We start from the raw sequence: 17,238 nt of genomic DNA, 5'->3' as shown, positions 1-17,238 counted from the left end.
AGCCAAAGATTGCCACAGCAGAATGTATTGTGAGCAGCAGTTAGCAGTTATCTTGGCCCTTTCTTACAAATTACAACTTTAAGTAAATTAAATAAACAAACGACTCCTCAGAATGTTTAATGTTTTAATACTGTGTGCACTCGAGCAGCAGAGTTGGACCAGCTTTATCACATTCCTGAGGAGTCAGAGAACCATGCAGCCCTTTCCACTAAAATAACACTGTTGTCTTTCGCAAGATCTTATAAAACTCACTTCCACAGCTCAAAATGCCTGGCTAATCACATGAACAGCCCTCCATCCTTCAAAACCTTTGAACGACCTAATCAAATATGCTCCCTCTCCCTTCAGAGGCCTAATCCCTCTTAGCGAGGATGTAAGAAACGTGCCACCTGCTTCCAGTCATACAGCTCATAGGCCTGACTGCCCTTGTGACACCCGCGCTGCACCTTAATCTCATGAACAAATGCATAGCTTCATCCAGATACCACTGCTGGACGTGGACTCACCACAGAACACATACATTATTCCCACCATCGCCCACAAAACTAACAATCCTTTCAGGTGGCTGGCAGGCTGGGATTAATGGACTTTGACCCAGAATTAGAAAATAATAAGCACATGAGCATTTTTTCTTACGCAGATCAAAGATTGCAAAGGGACGTAACACCTCACATTTATTAGGCAATCTTATCCTGTGAGAGAAGGAAAGGTTCACCATTTGTCAAGTCTGTCTGATGAAAAAGAAAACAGCCACAGTGGCCATTGTGCTTCCATTGTGAAGGGACACAACACATTTTTAAAAATGTGAAGCTATTTTACATATTGAATGAAACCAAAATGCATCGAGTCATCTGAACCGGTCAGCAGTGAGAAAGCTAGAATTAACAAAATGAAGTATCTCCAGAGAGACGTGGTAAGACTGACAATTGACTGTCAGTTGTATGTTTATTCCAGTAGTCAGAGTAGAGATGGAAACATTCATCACTGAATCAAAAGACCAAAAGCGGTAAAACAAAAATTTGAGAATATGGTGAAAACACATTTTAAGTGTCCTACATCAGAATGCATCATCTGCACTAGAAACTGCCAAATGTGACAATGCTCTGATCTGATTACATTTTTAATCAGATCGAGAGGGAAGGTGTCAAGCTTTCTGATCAATAGTAAAGTATTAACCATGTACACCCTTATGCCAATTGCTTCTGTCTGGTTAAAATGAATATATATTCTTTCTGCACATGCTCGCCACACGTGGAGCTAACATCATAGGTGACGTTGCTTCCGGAAGTCAGAAAAACATGGCGGGAGAAAAAAAAAACTGGTCTGTGGGCGAGTCTTAAGGCAGTTAAAGATTGTAGATCGCTTCGATGTTTGAAAGGCTAAAAAAACAAGTTGTTCAAAGAAGTGTTTGAAAAGATCAATTAAACCAAAAGTGGTTGATCTAATGGGCGAGCGACTGTTGGTGAACATGACTTGCTACGATGTGGATGTGGAGGTTTGAGGATGTGAGGCTCCTGTTCCTACTCAAGAGGACTACTGCAGTACTGGTAAGTTCAATCTTCACAGCTAACGTTAACGTCACAACATCAGCTAAAGTTAGCGCAATAAACATGAACGTGAAAAGTGTATTGACAGACAGCACAGATGAATGAATAAACTAAATATTCTAAAATGCAATACTGCCTCTTCTGTTATTTTTCTGGCAGATCAGATGCTCAACAGCAGGCAAAACCGCTTTGTGCATATCAAAAAAAAGTTATATTCTGATTAAATGCTTGCAGCGTGTTCACACACATTGTTATAAGATTAGTTCTTTAGCGTCAGTTGAACAGTTGAATCATGCGAACAGTCGGAATCGCTAATCAGAGCGATCTCAGTCATATTGAAGAAATATTATGTATTATGTAAACACAGCCAATGAAAGTAAAGTAAGCAAGTAAATAGAAAACAGAATAAATGAATGATGACATTGTATCAACTGTCATTAGCCCTATGTTATTACACTTACTTCTGATGTAAGTAACCTTTTAAGGGTATGCATGCGATGATGTGTACATTTCTCAGATTTTCCACCGAGCCTGTGTCACCACTCCCAGCTGAGAGGATGACACTGTGTATCTGATATGTATGAGAATAAATCTTGTATGAAGCATCAAACTAAACCGAATGGCACTTGACATGTTAAATTCAAAATGCTGCATACATGAAAACACAATCTAATGAGTTAAAATCAATCTTGTATGTTGTGTTAAAAGGAGCACAGTGCTGTCATCTTCCACAAAACTGCCTACACAATGTTTTCGGGATCAAATCCGACCTGGCTGGGATCTGAGTGCACTGAGAAAGTAGAGCAGAGTGCTCGGATGGATCTTTGTATTAGGGTTGCCTTTAATTTGCTGTCGCAGTAGCCCATTCATGACAACATGGGTTGTTTAAACAAGGATGGAGATGTCAGGCTGCATTAGCATCCGGGCAGACTCTGCACCCAGAGGATTCAGCAGTGCCAGGAAAGTCAGTCATTAAATTTGCAGGCATAGCTCCACTGTCTGCTTATGGGATGAGGGACAGCGTTTTATGGCCAGGATGCATTTACCACAGCGCTGGTTCATATTTCTGATTCAACTCACAGATAAAGAGTCGCCTGGTACGACACAAAGGCCCATGATGGTTTTGATGAAGTTAAGTTGTGCAGAGAGGGGTAATATTTTCTAATTTCTGAATTTTTAAAAGGGATAGTGTGCCATCTTTGAACAGTGGGGTCTTGAAAGTGCCCATTCAATATTTACAGAATACTAACCAGACAGCCGGCTACCAGGGACTGTTCTAAAAATACACATTTGGTTGTGGTTCATTCTCAGTTCATATTTGGATAGTTGGGAATAAGGGATGTTCAAATTGTTATACTGTAGGCTTTAAAGGTGCAATATGTAAGAATTTTAGTTTAACACATGCATGATGCAGAAATGTCTACTGAAGTTAGCATGCTAACCAGCTAGCCCCAGCCCATCCTTTTTTGGCAATACCAGTCCAAATCGCTAGCTGCACAGCTAACTGAGCTAACTAGCTAGTTGCAGTGACCGTTAGCAGCAGTTAGCGCTTGCTCTGGTGATATACTGCCCCTATTGCTTTGGAGTATGAATTAGATAGGTTGCCAGCTCTTACATATTGCATATTTAAGAACTGTTTACATGAAGGGTGCTTTCAAAATAAAAGCTCAGCGCCACAATGAAAATCCATGAATTTCTGTGTGAAGGTCAGAAGACACTTAGGTACAGTTGTACACATAAATTAGTTTTTCTTATTGTACTGGACTCCATCATACTGAGAGGGGTTTCTAATACTCTGCTCCATTTTTTTATTAGACTATGCAGGTGTACATAATAAAATGTGTACATCATTAAAATTAATAATAAAAGTCTAATGTAGACCCTCAGAGCGAAAGCTGCTCATTGCTCTATAAACACAATTGAAGAGTGGACTGCAAAACTAACTGCAACTTGCAATTGATGAATCTATTCATGTTTGTTGTTGTGGCAGCCATTATTACAGTATACACAGTTGTTGCTCTGCCATTATGTTTTGATTGCTGCCGTGATATTTGCCACTCTGCCGGCAGATTTTTTCAGCTGCAAGCAGCAAAGTGTTGACTTTATTTACAGCCTCTTTGTTCATCTATTGTAAACAAAAGATTTTTGTTGTTTCCCATTTTTAGTGCCCTTCCCCCGTCTACCTTTTGTCTCTGAAAGCCCTGGCTTGTTGTTAGAAGCCTTCAATTGGAGCCTGGCTGGCCTGCCCCCTCTCTCTTGCCTCAAAGCCGTCTGCAGATGAAAAATTTATGACTGTATGCCTTGAAAACCTCAGATTCCATTTGAAGTGCTGCTGTTCCTCTGATGCTGCCCCCACTGATGGCGACTGTGTCTGACGCCTTCATTCGACGGGCGCTTTTCCTCACAGTGGGAGTGCAAATCAGGGAGAAAGGGTGGGACGGTGTCCATGGCTTTACACTCCTTCACTGGTATTCACAAGTCAAGGACCGATTTTACTTGGCTGTGTGCAATGAGAAGACATTGATTAGCTGCTTTTAAAAGCCACTCACTGTAGAAGTCGCCCCCACACGACTCTCTCACAATGCAGCAAGGTGTGTCATTATTTTCTAGCCATTTGTCTGACAGCATGTTTAAGACCCCGTTTGTAACAGATTTTTATTAAAATTACGTTTTACACTCAACATACATATGTGAAAATCCAAACATTGCAGTGGGCTATTTTGACTGAATAAGATATTTTTTCCATATTCTCATGGATGTGTGATGATTACTAATGGCAGGATTTGTAATACAGATTGACTCTTCTTTTTAAAAGCAACATAAGAAAATTAAAAGAGAGATTTTTTTAGTACAAGTCTACTCAAAAATGGCCAAATCTCTTGAGAAAAAAAGCAACATTTTAGGGCATTTTCCAAAAGAAATACCAAAAGGAAAAGGTAAAAAAGGGGGTCAACCTTAACCTTCATTAATAATTCTATGAGAATTTTCATACATTTTTAACATTTTAGACACTCAAGCTGAAGCTTTTAAAAACAAATAACACTCTGGTGTACTGGAAGGGGAACAACATGATGTTTTTTGTTGTCAGACAGATTGTTGTGCGTCATTTGGATTTTGTAATATTCATTCATGCATTTTGTGTAGTGCTTCAGATAAGATGCTCACAGTATTCCAAATAGCTGTTAACCACATCTCTCATGTGGCAATTTAATCAGCGTAGTGACAATGACAACCTCTGCGCAGGGGCCGAGCATGTGGGCGTTGTTTCCCCAACGCCTCTACATCTGTCAGTAACGTGAAAAAGATGTATTCACACCTCTTCCTGTGGAATACGCTTATAGAGGAAACAGTATGCTAAGGAGTGAATGAGTAACATAATATATGTTGATTACGGTATCATCATTGACAACCATGTTCATATTAGCAAAATAAGAAATTCATCATGTTGTGAGAGTAGATTTCAAAATCTTTTCAGAAGAGTAGAAAGAAGGAACTCCTCAGCAGGATGTGAGGACGACAAAAAATGTAGTTTGCTTTTAAATTTGAGCCACTTAGTGATATTTACAGTATATAGAAAAATATTTGTCATTTACATTTGACTTAACACTAAAGTATAGAAGAATTCTTGTGTTCAAAGACCTTGGCAAGTCCAGCTCTCATGCATCGAGTCACATTGGTTCCTAAGCAACAGGTACTTTCACAACACACACCGCCGTACGTGCAGCAGAAGCTTTTCATAGCGGGGTTTCGAGCCAATCTAAAGTCACATCAGAAGGCAACCTTGAGCCTCTCAACACTGTTCAAACCTCTGTTCAGAGCCGGGGGAGGGGGGCTGATGTCACACTTGTCACTGGAATAATTAGTTGAGGACAATGAAGCACAATGAAGCAGCATTCATCTTCAGCAGCAAGGTCTTCTCCAGTGCCACATCAATCGACATTCCCCCGCGCAACCTGCGGTCTCCAGGCGCAGGCTCAGGTTTCCGAGTTTAAGCGGTTATGATGAAAACTGGCCTGTCACAGGGTCTGCACCGATTTTAAAAGTTATCAAAATATTCAGGCGAAACCTCAGTGATTCAGCAAGACTTTGCGGTAACATCATACTGAAGTGGAGTCTATTCAAAAGGTAGCTGGATGTGATAAAATTAGTTTAGTCTGAGTATTGCACATCCTACTGAAAATAGTAGTTGCAACAGATGGAAAACTACAGCGCAAAGTTTGTTTGAGAAAGGACTTATCTTTTTTTAATATTATGATTATTATTATGATTATTATATTAATCAATATTTTTACAAGCTCATTTGTCCTCAGTAGGGAATTTGCTTTGGGGAAATTAATGGGAAGATGCAATATATGAGAGATGAATGGTATTTCTTGACAATAGGAAAAACACTAAATATTGACAGATTTGTCCCTTATGTGTGCGTTTCTTTTTTTATACTAGTGTGTGTCATGTTAGGCAGATAGTGTTGCCGTAATTCTTAGCATCTTATCGGCTGAACACACTGATAATCTTAAAAATCTATTTCCTGCAACGGATTGACCTTGAGGACTCGCAAATGTTCACACACACACAGAACAAGCCAATCAATAAATTACAAGAATAAGATAAAAGAAATTACCTAATTTAGACCTTTTCCAAGCAAGACTGATATCGTGTTAATACAAACATTGATAATGTTCAGCCTTGTGCATCTTCTGTTTACGAGTTACAGACTCTCTCTCTGCCTCCCTACACAGGGTATTTTAAATGCCCAAAAAAGAAACAAAATATTTGATAGCAAGCATTTTTTCAAATCTATTTCTATACATATCGCAATAATATCCTTATTGTGAATTTGTTATGCCATGGTAATCGTGTTGTGAAAATCTGATATTGTGCCAGAGCAGCACCGTAGCTCCTGATTGGACTGCAGCCATCGTTAATGGTATTAGTTACAGCTTGGACTGCATCTATTATAATTACAGTTTGAGTTAAAAGGTGAAAGTATAAAGTAACGTGTATATATAAAGTAAAACATCTAATAACATTAAATGGCACTTTGTATGCAGCAATCTAAAGCACTTTAATCAATATGTATTTATTCATACACTATATCCTCCTGTCAGTACAGAATGTAGCCGTTATTAGATGGCGGGAAGTGAAACAGTATCCTTACTTTTACTTGAGACTCTGAATGTGATAAATCTGACCATGTTTTCTTTTTCAGTTTGGGGGTTCAACAAAAAAAAAGCCCTGTGCTGCTGCTGATGGACAACAACACACCACTAAGCTCAGTCTCACGGGACTCAGGACTAGTCAATAATTCAGAGCATGGCGAGAAATTTTATAAGGAGGCAGAAAGATAGTGGACAGTAAAGAAGAAGAAAGAAAAAAGAGCAGGGAGTAGATGTGGGGAGATGTAGTATGAGGGCTAACTCCTGGTTGCCTGATTCTGACCCAGAGCAATAACATGTCAGCAGAGGATTTCAGGGATTCCCGCTGTCAATCAACAAAACACTCAGTAGAGGGGGGGAGCGGTCAGTATGGAGTGCAGGAAAAGAAATAAAAAAATACATGTTACATGAGAGAATATGTGAGAGAATCCATTTGCTACGGGAGACAATAGACAGTGGAGCATTGATCTGTGTCAGCAGCCTAGATGCAAATTACTGCAGCAAATATTTGCATGAGTTGCTGTTAAGCAGCTTAATAACGTGTGTGAGTGATGATCAGAGATATTAAACTGGCCAGCAGCATGTGTACGACTGACAGCCAGCCTGACAAATGACAGAGATAATCATCTACAAATAAAAAAAAAAGATTCAGCACAGCGGTAAAACACACGCGGATGATTTTAAAACTTGAAGTGTTGTACAAGAACAAAGTCCTTGTTCTTACTCGGAGAAAAGATATGGATTCTGATAAGGTAAGGATAAAAAAACATGCTTAATTATAATCACTACAGGCAGTAAAGGAGTGTTTTATTGAACCATGAGTGAAAACATGAAACATGGTCCATAAATCACTCTACTGTTGCTGCTTTTTGCTGTTGGTTTTCAAAGCTCAAGTGTAATGAGAAACACTCTGCGCTATTATGTTTTCAATATCAACGACCCGGCAGTCGACGTGCACGCACACATTTCAAGACACGGTGCAATAATTTAACACAAATCACAGCCTGATACCACAGAATAGATGTTCCGTCTATGTAAGAACAAAGCAAACAGCCACGGGCATGTAACGCCTTAAAGCTGCTGCCTGCTGAATACAAGGAGGAGTCTTGCGGTGCTTCCACAGCTCTGTTCTCCAGAGGCAGAAATTCCCAGCAGGTGTGAGAAGGATCTTTTGTCAGGATCAGGGTACACTTTGAAAATTAATAAGGCTTTGAAGAGTTTCCTTATCTGTTGTGCGTATCAAAACGCCTATCAATGGCAGAGTGATGTTGAAACTCAAAGACTATTTCTTCCATCTTTAGAATGGAGTAATTTTGATGCGTGGATGTTTTTTGTTTTTTTTTGTAAAATCTCACACAAATAATCGTTTAACTGTACCGGTGCATCAGAAAAACATTTCATTTGAATGGAAACCAGGCACAAGAAATGTATCCGCTCTCATAATCAGCTACAATAACAACACTTCTAAATTGACGGCACCTTTGGGGTCTGTTAAGCAAACTGGCCCTGAAGTGCCACCATCCTTCCCCCGTAAGCACACCACCTCCCATCTACTCACCGGGGCACGAACATGCAAATGACAATCTGCTGCAGTACTAATTAAGGTCTAGGTCACGTGAAAGAGAGCTGCGTGACTCCTCGAGGAGCTCGAGGAGGCGTTTTTTTGATCCAATCACACGGCGAGCGGCCCGTCGAGGGAACGTAAGGACCGTGATGATCTGAAAAGTCTTTGAAGCAGCATTCTCGAACCTTGGAATAAAAGAAAAGTACAAAGAAATAAAACAATCCAAGAGGAACATGATACTATGTGCTGCCCTGCCCATACTATGCCCACAGGGTTTTTCTCCCTGGCTTATCATCAAACCTCTCCGGGAAACATGACCCAGTACGTCATGGATGTCATCTGGGGAATCGATAGCGTGATGTCACTGTGACAGCAGGTGGATATCAAAACCAATACTGATAATGCATCAGGGAAACCGCGACCGCAACCGCTGTAACATGATACTGGGTGGATATTCCCAAAAAAAAAAAAAAAGGCCAGAGACATTATTGCTAAATTATTTCAATGTTTCTTTCTCCTACTTGGAGGATTCATTTACGCACTCTGCAGAAATTACATCACATGTTGTTGAATGTCAAATTACAGAGCAGGTTTTCCTGAGTGGGAGGTGACACAAGTGTTGCTTTGACAATCATCTCCTGTCTTTACGAATCACCACTCCCTTTTATCACCTGATCCTCACTCTGAACAAACACATCAGTTCGGATTATCTAAAACTTCCATTTCTGCACCAATCTGTTTCAAGTCGAACACTTCAATCAAGCGCAACAGCAAATACTCGAGTTCAAGCGTCACATAGCATTGTGTTTCATAAATTATGGCAAGCCTTTTCTTGTGTCAGACAGTGTTTACCAAAACCTTATTTATGGCTGCTAACATTCCTCCTTTAGTGTCGGATGAATACATGCGTCTTTGTTCAGGTGGTGACATGTGGAGAGCAGCCTTTTGCTAATGGAGTCTGGCGTGAGTGATCTTTGCGGGAGACCTGCGTGGTCTGACGGCACTACGGCCTCACTGGGATTTACCGTCAGCTTCAGAGAACATCAGGATTCCCGCTCGCCTGGCCATTTGTGCCGAGGTGACTTTTACAAATCATCGCGCTGACCACATCCTTGTGCTCACAGCAATCACTGCAATCCATTAGCAGTGACAGGGGTGATTGGTCACCCCAAACCAAACCAGACTCTTCACTATACAAATCAATGGATAAGCTTCACCTTTATGTGTTACATAGCTATTAACAACCTAGGTAAGGGATTATAAGCATACAACATGTAACAATATTCTGTGATAACACATCAGCCGTGTAACATTTCCTTATCTTTTTTTCTTTCATAACTTCTCCGACGTGTTCACAAGTTACAGAGTTTATCTCAGACAACAGCAGCTTCAGAAACACACCTCAAAATAAGAACGTCTTATGACCGCGGGTCAAAATCCTTCCGCTGACAGGAGACCAGGTAGAAACTGATACCTGTGTTGATAAGAGACCATCTTTCCTATGCTGCAATAATTTGTGTTATTAAAGTAAAATAGATCAGATTGCATTTCATGCCCAGTGGAAGCAACGTGATCCCTAATATTGATCCACTTCAGCAGATACCACTCAGTATTCTCAAACTCCAGAATGATTGCTATCGTTCTCTCCTCTCCTCGGAAAAGATGTTGCACAGAATCATTTAACATCAATTCACATTCATTTGTTGCCTGAATAAGGGAAAAATACAAAAACACAAAAAAAAGAAATATATATATATATATATATATATATATATATATATATATATATATATATATATATATATATATATATATATATATATATATATATTGTTTTTGTATTTTTCCCTTATCTTGTCTTTTTTTTGTTTTTTTTTAAACTTTGCTGACACTAGGAATGGGGCGATATGAACATTTCATGTCATGATTATCCTATTCAACACAATTGTGATTCATGAAATGTTCTTAAAACTTTTTGAATAAAAAACAAAATTGCACCAAAACATGCTAGATTAATTTAACCTCAGATGTTGTTAGGAAACTAACATTTTCATTGCATTACATTTAGGACACAAATCTTATTTTATGTGAAAAACAATCAAAGTATCATGACTCATACGGTCGTCCTGCACAAATAAATGGTAAATAAATGGTGGTAACCTCATCTCCCTGTAGTATTTACACACAGACTCAGATTTAACTTGTTTTTGTGTGGGATGCAATGCGCAAGTCATGCCTTCGGCCATACTGACATCTATAACTTCGCAACTGACAACTTAACTTCGCTAACACTAGCTAGCTTAAGGGCACTACAGTGTGCCGGGTACATGCTGTAGAAGTCTGCCATTTTTATGTTTTTTTTCGCCCAAACTGGCAACTATAAAGACTGTTGATCGCTGACAAAAACACAGACACGGGACTCCAACAGCGCTATACTATTGGCTGACAAACCTTGTTACAAGCTGGAGCCAGCCTTCAGAATTATAACAAAGACATAAACAAAACAAACATTTTTTCAAAATTGATTCACAATCATGATAATGTTATCGAGGAAAATGGATGCTTTCATTCTGCACCTTTCCACAAACTCTGTAGATGTATTGTAAAAAAAAAGATTTGTCTACATAGAAAGGTTATCAATATGACCTTTAACTCCCACAATAACACAAAATATAGCCTGAAACTGAGTTAATTCAACATTTCTCTCACACAGCTCATCAATATTGAAAGATTGCAGGCTTCAAAAAGGTAGTATACATGGCAAACTAATGTATTTAATGGCATCATACTATAATAATATCCCGCAATTTTATTGCACTTGTCATTTCAATGCAAATTCATGCCATCCATTATAACTATGACCGAAAGGAGAAATAAAAAACCTATGCAAATCAGCCAGAGCTCCACTTGTGTGGCCAATGCGTGGGTGGTCATACCATCACCTTTATTATGCCTCCTAATGCAGCCTGAGAAACATCCCAACATCACAGAAATATTCTCTCTGTGTCTTTCTGTGCATGGCAGGATATTCCCCACAGCTGCTGATAACCAAGACAAGCTCTTGATTCAGCCTCATTCCAGCAGAGATGTGTGAAAGTCAAGCATCTCTGAACACACAGAGAGACGCTTCAGACGATGAATACATTATTCATCAGAAAAAAATCTAACGCTCGCAGATGGGGAGGCATCGTCTCTTATGAGAACTGGTCAAACTCAGGCCCTGTGGCACAAATGATGCTCTGCTGAAAAGCATGCAAAGTAACCAGATAGTGGATGTACAAACCCCCAGGAGGAGTCATTTAAGGTTTGAGTCTGGCAATGGAAAATACACATTACTTTGGATTTACATGATACTCAAATATAAGACAGACACTTTCCAATTCAAACTGCACACGTGAAGTCAGACAAAGACAGACACTCGACTTGATGTTTTAAGAATTTCTGAAAAAACTACACACACAAAATATTTTGTGCCAAAACAAAGAAACCTAAAACACCAATCAGTATTTCTCTGCTCCCAGTCAAGGCTTTTGGGACAATTTGTCAAATCTCTCATTCTGATAGCAGTTATGTCAGGCATGCTGGGGTGAAATTTCTTTTCATAATTAAAAGCTCTGAGATGTGAGAAATGCAAATCCCCCATCAGACTGAGACGGGACATGTTGCTTTGACTGGCAAATACATATTCATAGCATGTTCTCTGGGATGAATAATGTGTGTGTGGAGCTTTTTGGCCAAAAAATAAGAAAAAAAAAGGAAAATGATGACATTACCTTTCATTCTGAGACATTTGTTGTTTTTCCCTGATTTAAAGGCCAGATTTAAACACCACATTTAGAAAATTGACTTTTCTTGCAACCCAAGCACTGAAATATGATTCTTAAAGTGCAAAGCACAAAAAAATGCAAAAAGTTAAATGGTGCTCCCGATTCCAGGAAAACACATTAAAAGGTCATGGAAACATATCAATACGACTGAACTTTAAACCCTTTCAGTTTTGTAGGTAATAAGATAAGACTGCAACATCCAAAATTCAACAACAAACCAATAATCCTCCACACACATGACCCCCACACTTCCAAAGCCTTTAAATTCATGCTTGCGCAGACCACCCAAACACACACACACACACGCAACACACACACACACACACACACACACACACACACACAGATGACAGAATAGAGGCCATGGCAAGGACATCATCTATCACACTGACACGTACGACACCCCAACTAAAACAGACATCAACACACACACACACACACACACACACACACTAAAAACACATATACCATCTAAAAGAGCAATAAACACCTCACATCAATAACAGAGAGAATCTTTCCTCTGCATGCTTTACAAACTGTTTCATGCTCTTTATCTCACCCAGTAAGCGCGCTACAACACAACATACAGTTATATACAACAAGCTAACACGTTTATTAGACACACCCTGAGATAAATCCTCCGTTTGTGAAGATATTTTGTCCATCCCCATCTAAGCACATGAAGGGGACATTAGTTTACAAGGTGTACCTAATAAACTGGTGAGCTAGTTTAAGTGGTTATACACAGTTATGATCTCTAAAGTATTCCCTAGTAATCGAGTTTAAACCGCCGTTTAAGATAAACAGATCATGAAAATCAAATCAAATTCTCGAGTGTGTGCGGTGTGTTTGCCAAGGTGTTCTCCAAACGGTTATATAAAGAGTATTATTACACAGCAACTCAGACTGTGCACGACCCCGTCTCCCCGCCATAAATTCAAGCCGCTTGTCAGGCAATCGCAGCAGGAACGTGACAGACTGAGCGCTGCACACCGGCGTGTCTGCAGCAAAGTGATCATGACCACTTTAATAACTATCAGGAAGATTTGTACTTGTCACTGGGCTCCTTACATATAACGTACCATTCTCCGCGCTCATAAGCAGGGAAATAAATCTTTCACTCCCGGGCTAACACAATAACAGCGATATATCAAAACAGAAACGACCCGTGGGACTAAAATTGATTTTTTTCTTTCTTCTAGAGGCCATTTAGGTTCAATCAGCCTTAGATGTCAGAATGCAATATGGAAGCTCATCTACCATTGAAGCAGATTATTAAAATCCATTACAGAAACAGAGAGAGATCTGCATCAGCTTTACAGATTTAATCGCAATAATCACCTTTATGATTTCACCACTCTGTGTGTTAGTTACACTGTCGTGATCAGAATCACAGGTCAACATACAGACTGCTCATGTTAAAACATCCACCCACTGCTGTGGGTTTCAGCAGTCTGGTTATTTGCCATCACGACAACTGGACCCATGAAAGACAGACAGGAATGACTGCTGACATCAACGAGTTAAGCTAGAAGCTAGTTAGCTTACCTTGCTATTTTCCAACTTTACTAATGGAATTACAGTTAATGATACCTAATGGGAGGGCGTAAAAATAGCAGCATGATGTTAAGGGCATTTCGTTTGTCACATCAATAGATTTTAAGATTTCCACATGTCATTGAGTGCTGTCCACATTTTATGACATTTTAACATGAAGGAAAAGGTTGATAGTAACCATTGTCCAGTGGCCTTAGTCGTCATAGTAAAGTGACAAACACTGTTGTAATTGCTTATCCCAACTCTTAAATCCTTGCAAGTTGTGGATACAATGACATTAACTTGACATTAACACATAAAATGACACACAAAAAGCTTAATGCAGACTTAACGACACACCAAAAGAAAAACAAGGGTTGTTTTAACACAAGTGTTGACTTAATGGATCATTAATCCACTATTTGGTGACATCAGGCTGTCACAGCACACTGGGACCTGGAAAATAGTGACTGTTGTCGATGGCCAGTTGTGTTAAATCTGTAGCTCATGAGAAATAGGACAAAAACACAGACTGAAATATGTCAGTGTTTATGTGCTGCATAAAGCTATGACGTGTTTCAGTCCAGCAACGCCGGCTGGCCCTCAGATCACAGTCAACTGTCCAAAGGTTTGAAGCACAGTTTCTGTTTCTACAGATTTTGCCAAAAACAGTTTATCCTTTTTCGAAAAAATGAAAAATCAAGCATTATTGCTGTGCTGTCAATAAGTGAGGACAATTAAAAAATCCATGCCGTCCGCACCCTAACCAGACTGTAAACAACAATGTGAACACTACACATGGTGTCATTATATTTAGTCTTGGGCCATGTGCCAAAGTCTAAACTGATGATTACACATCATAATCTCAATCCAAGCTGTTTTTAACCAGACCTAATATGAGGCATCGGGGTGCAGAATGAGAGTGCTGATACGTGCTTACACTGACTGAATTTTTCTGAAATTCACAATTGGCCGACCCAATTGAACTTCATTACAGCTGTCAACAGAGATAAGCCGTTCTTTCATGTCCGCTCAAATGTACATGTTTTTCCACCTCGAACACACACAAATCCAATTACGTTCTAATTGAGTGTTACAAGGCTCATTGATTATGACAGAGGCAGCGCAGCAGACTGAGCCGGGGATGAATATCCCCAGTAATTAGCCCCCTCCGCACCCAGGAGGTATGATTTAATATTGAGGCAATATTTCTCAGTATTACTCAATTTGAATTGACTGTGCCAACAATGAAATTTTAAAGTTTACGGAGCACAAAAATAAAGAATAAAAGAATAACTAATGTAGATTTTCAAGGCAGATCATTTGGTTTATTCATCTGAGGAATCTCACATAAAACTCCTATGACTTCAATGACTGATACAATTTTAATTTAGATGATATCAATTACAGAATTCATTCTGTGGATGAGGACAGCTGTGATGGCAGATTGCTCACTCAGTTGCATGTTTTTCAAAAGAACAACTGGAGTCAGCTAGTTAATAATTATGATGGTGTGCTTTGCCTCATGGTATCATTACTTTGCTTTCTCGAGAGCGACTTGGAGTTCGTTCGTTTTCTTCCGCTTATCCATGCGGGTTGCGGGTGATGTTACAGCTTTTTATACCACCTTATTCAAGGTGGAGCGGGGGTTACTGGGGCCAAATCCAGTGACTCTATGGGCGACTTGGAGTCAGAGTTCAATTTGACCAAAAATAGACTGGGTTTACTAGAAAACAGCGGTCTGAAGAGGCTATATATTCACCTTCACAGAGAGGTCATAAGAGGTTCATCTTTGCTGGTGTGTGCAGGAACAAGTCTGGACTCTTTCTGATGCTTGAAAAGCTCTCACTTGAGATTTCCACTTGACTGTCAGTAGCAGGAAGCTGGACACGAGAAGAATAACAAACGCTTCTTGAATTTAAATGAATGGTCATGTAATGTATTTAACAGGAAAATCCCCTAATACAATATATGTTGCTCCTGTGAGGATGGCCAAGTCTCTATAAAAAAGTCCAGAATGTAATTTTGGAGGCCAACAGAGACAATCTTTGTCTCTAATGAGCGACAAATCAGTGAAAGAAAATAGAGTCTGGCTATAAATGGATTTGTGAAGGGCATCTTTGTTCTCCTGAATCTCAAGAAGCTAGTATCAGTAGTGACATTTTGTATGATAAAAGTGCTGCAGTAATATGTGGGACTGGATTTCAGATTTCCTCCTCCTGGTTTTGGAAAACTCCAAAGAAGGAAGACACGCATATGTCTCCCCAACTGGTCTCTCCTAACTCGTCTCCCTCAGGAGTTACTTGGCAAACAAAAATGAGTAGATGTTGTCCTGAATGAATCACGAGAGAATTGCAGCAAGGCAATAATGTGACTGTGCTGAGGAGGGAGAGGACTGCTTACTGCAAAGCAGACAGGAAGTGAGCTAAAAACGACAACAGTGCCTACAGAAGCTTTAAGGATGTTATGCATTATTTCAGCTTATAACTTTGCTATCCAAATTGAGGCCATTTCTCTCTCTCTAATCTCACTAATGCAAACTTTTATAACAAGCAGGCTGCTCTACTGTAACGCTTTCCCTTCTAGTCCAACGAAAAACACAATAAATCAGCTGCAGTTAAATCAAAATTCTGCTGACTAAGACCAGAAGGAGAGCGCACATTATGCCCATTTCAAAGTCTTTATGCTGGTTGCATGTTAAATTTGGTATTGATTTTATAATTATTTTATTAGTTTATAAAGGCACTACATGGCCTCGCACCAGACTACATCACACAAATGCTTTTAATTCATGAAGGCCCCCCAGATCCTCCGGCTCTTCTCTTTTACTGATACTTTTAAACCTAAACCAAAAACCTGATCTAGTCAGTCTGGCTTTCATGTAGTGTTTTATAATTTTTATAATTTCTTATAATTTCTGTGGTTTTAATGTACTTAATTTTTTTGTTTTTATTTTTTATATTCTTTTTAGTATATTTTATATCATTGTATTCACATCTTAATGTTGTTCTTATTATTCTACACTTGTAACTTTGAATTGTTTGAAAGGTGCTATATAAATAATGTTTGTTTGATTGATTGATTGATTGACTGATTGATTGATTATGTGCAATTGGAGAATTGCCGCATGGCAACCCTTTATTAATTTTGCAGGAATATATGCAGGCTAAAAATTTGCAATGAAGGACACTTTGCTCCCCTGCTCATGTCATGCGTGTTTATTAATTATTGTTTTTTAGTTTTTTTCTCCCTTTTTGGTTTCTTTCTGACCCACTTGGCTTTCCTTGTTTGTTCTTACTTTGACAGGAGGGTGGGTTTATTCTTTCACTGTATCTGTGTTCGTTAATTAGCACTGTGTGTGATTAGACAAAGCTTTCATGACGGTGCAAATCTTACCCATACTGATCAGCAAAAGGGTCTTCAGTGCACCCAGAACTGCTCTGAGGGAAGTCTTCACCACCAGCCTGCAGAGTGAGATGCAGAGAGCCCTTGTTAGTTAGTTAAATTTCAGCATTCAACCTTCTTCACTTCCACTTTTATGGGATTTCACTGAATTGTGACAATACCACTGTAAAACTGGAAATATGAATCAGAAAATGCAGTAATTG

At 39.3% G+C, this 17,238-nt stretch overlaps 1 protein-coding gene across 5 annotated transcripts in view; it reads right to left on the bottom strand.

Annotated features, from left to right (window-relative positions):
- The window catches only part of ccdc33 (coiled-coil domain containing 33), a 51,472-nt gene that overhangs the window by 33,104 nt on the left and 1,130 nt on the right, over positions 1-17,238 (bottom strand). For 4 of the 5 annotated variants that reach the window (XM_030425197.1, XM_030425201.1, XM_030425203.1 and 1 more), the window contains exon 2: positions 17,027-17,094. The gene's annotated coding sequence lies outside the window, so the exon portion shown is untranslated. Of the gene's footprint in view, positions 1-15,392; positions 15,514-17,026; positions 17,095-17,238 lie in introns of all 5 variants that reach the window. The other variant, XM_030425198.1, reaches the window with a different exon arrangement.

The sequence above is a fragment of the Sparus aurata genome, chromosome 8 (assembly GCF_900880675.1).
Source record: "Sparus aurata chromosome 8, fSpaAur1.1, whole genome shotgun sequence".
Classification (NCBI taxonomy): domain Eukaryota; kingdom Metazoa; phylum Chordata; class Actinopteri; order Spariformes; family Sparidae; genus Sparus; species Sparus aurata.
This window is presented reverse-complemented; position numbering and strand designations above follow the sequence as displayed.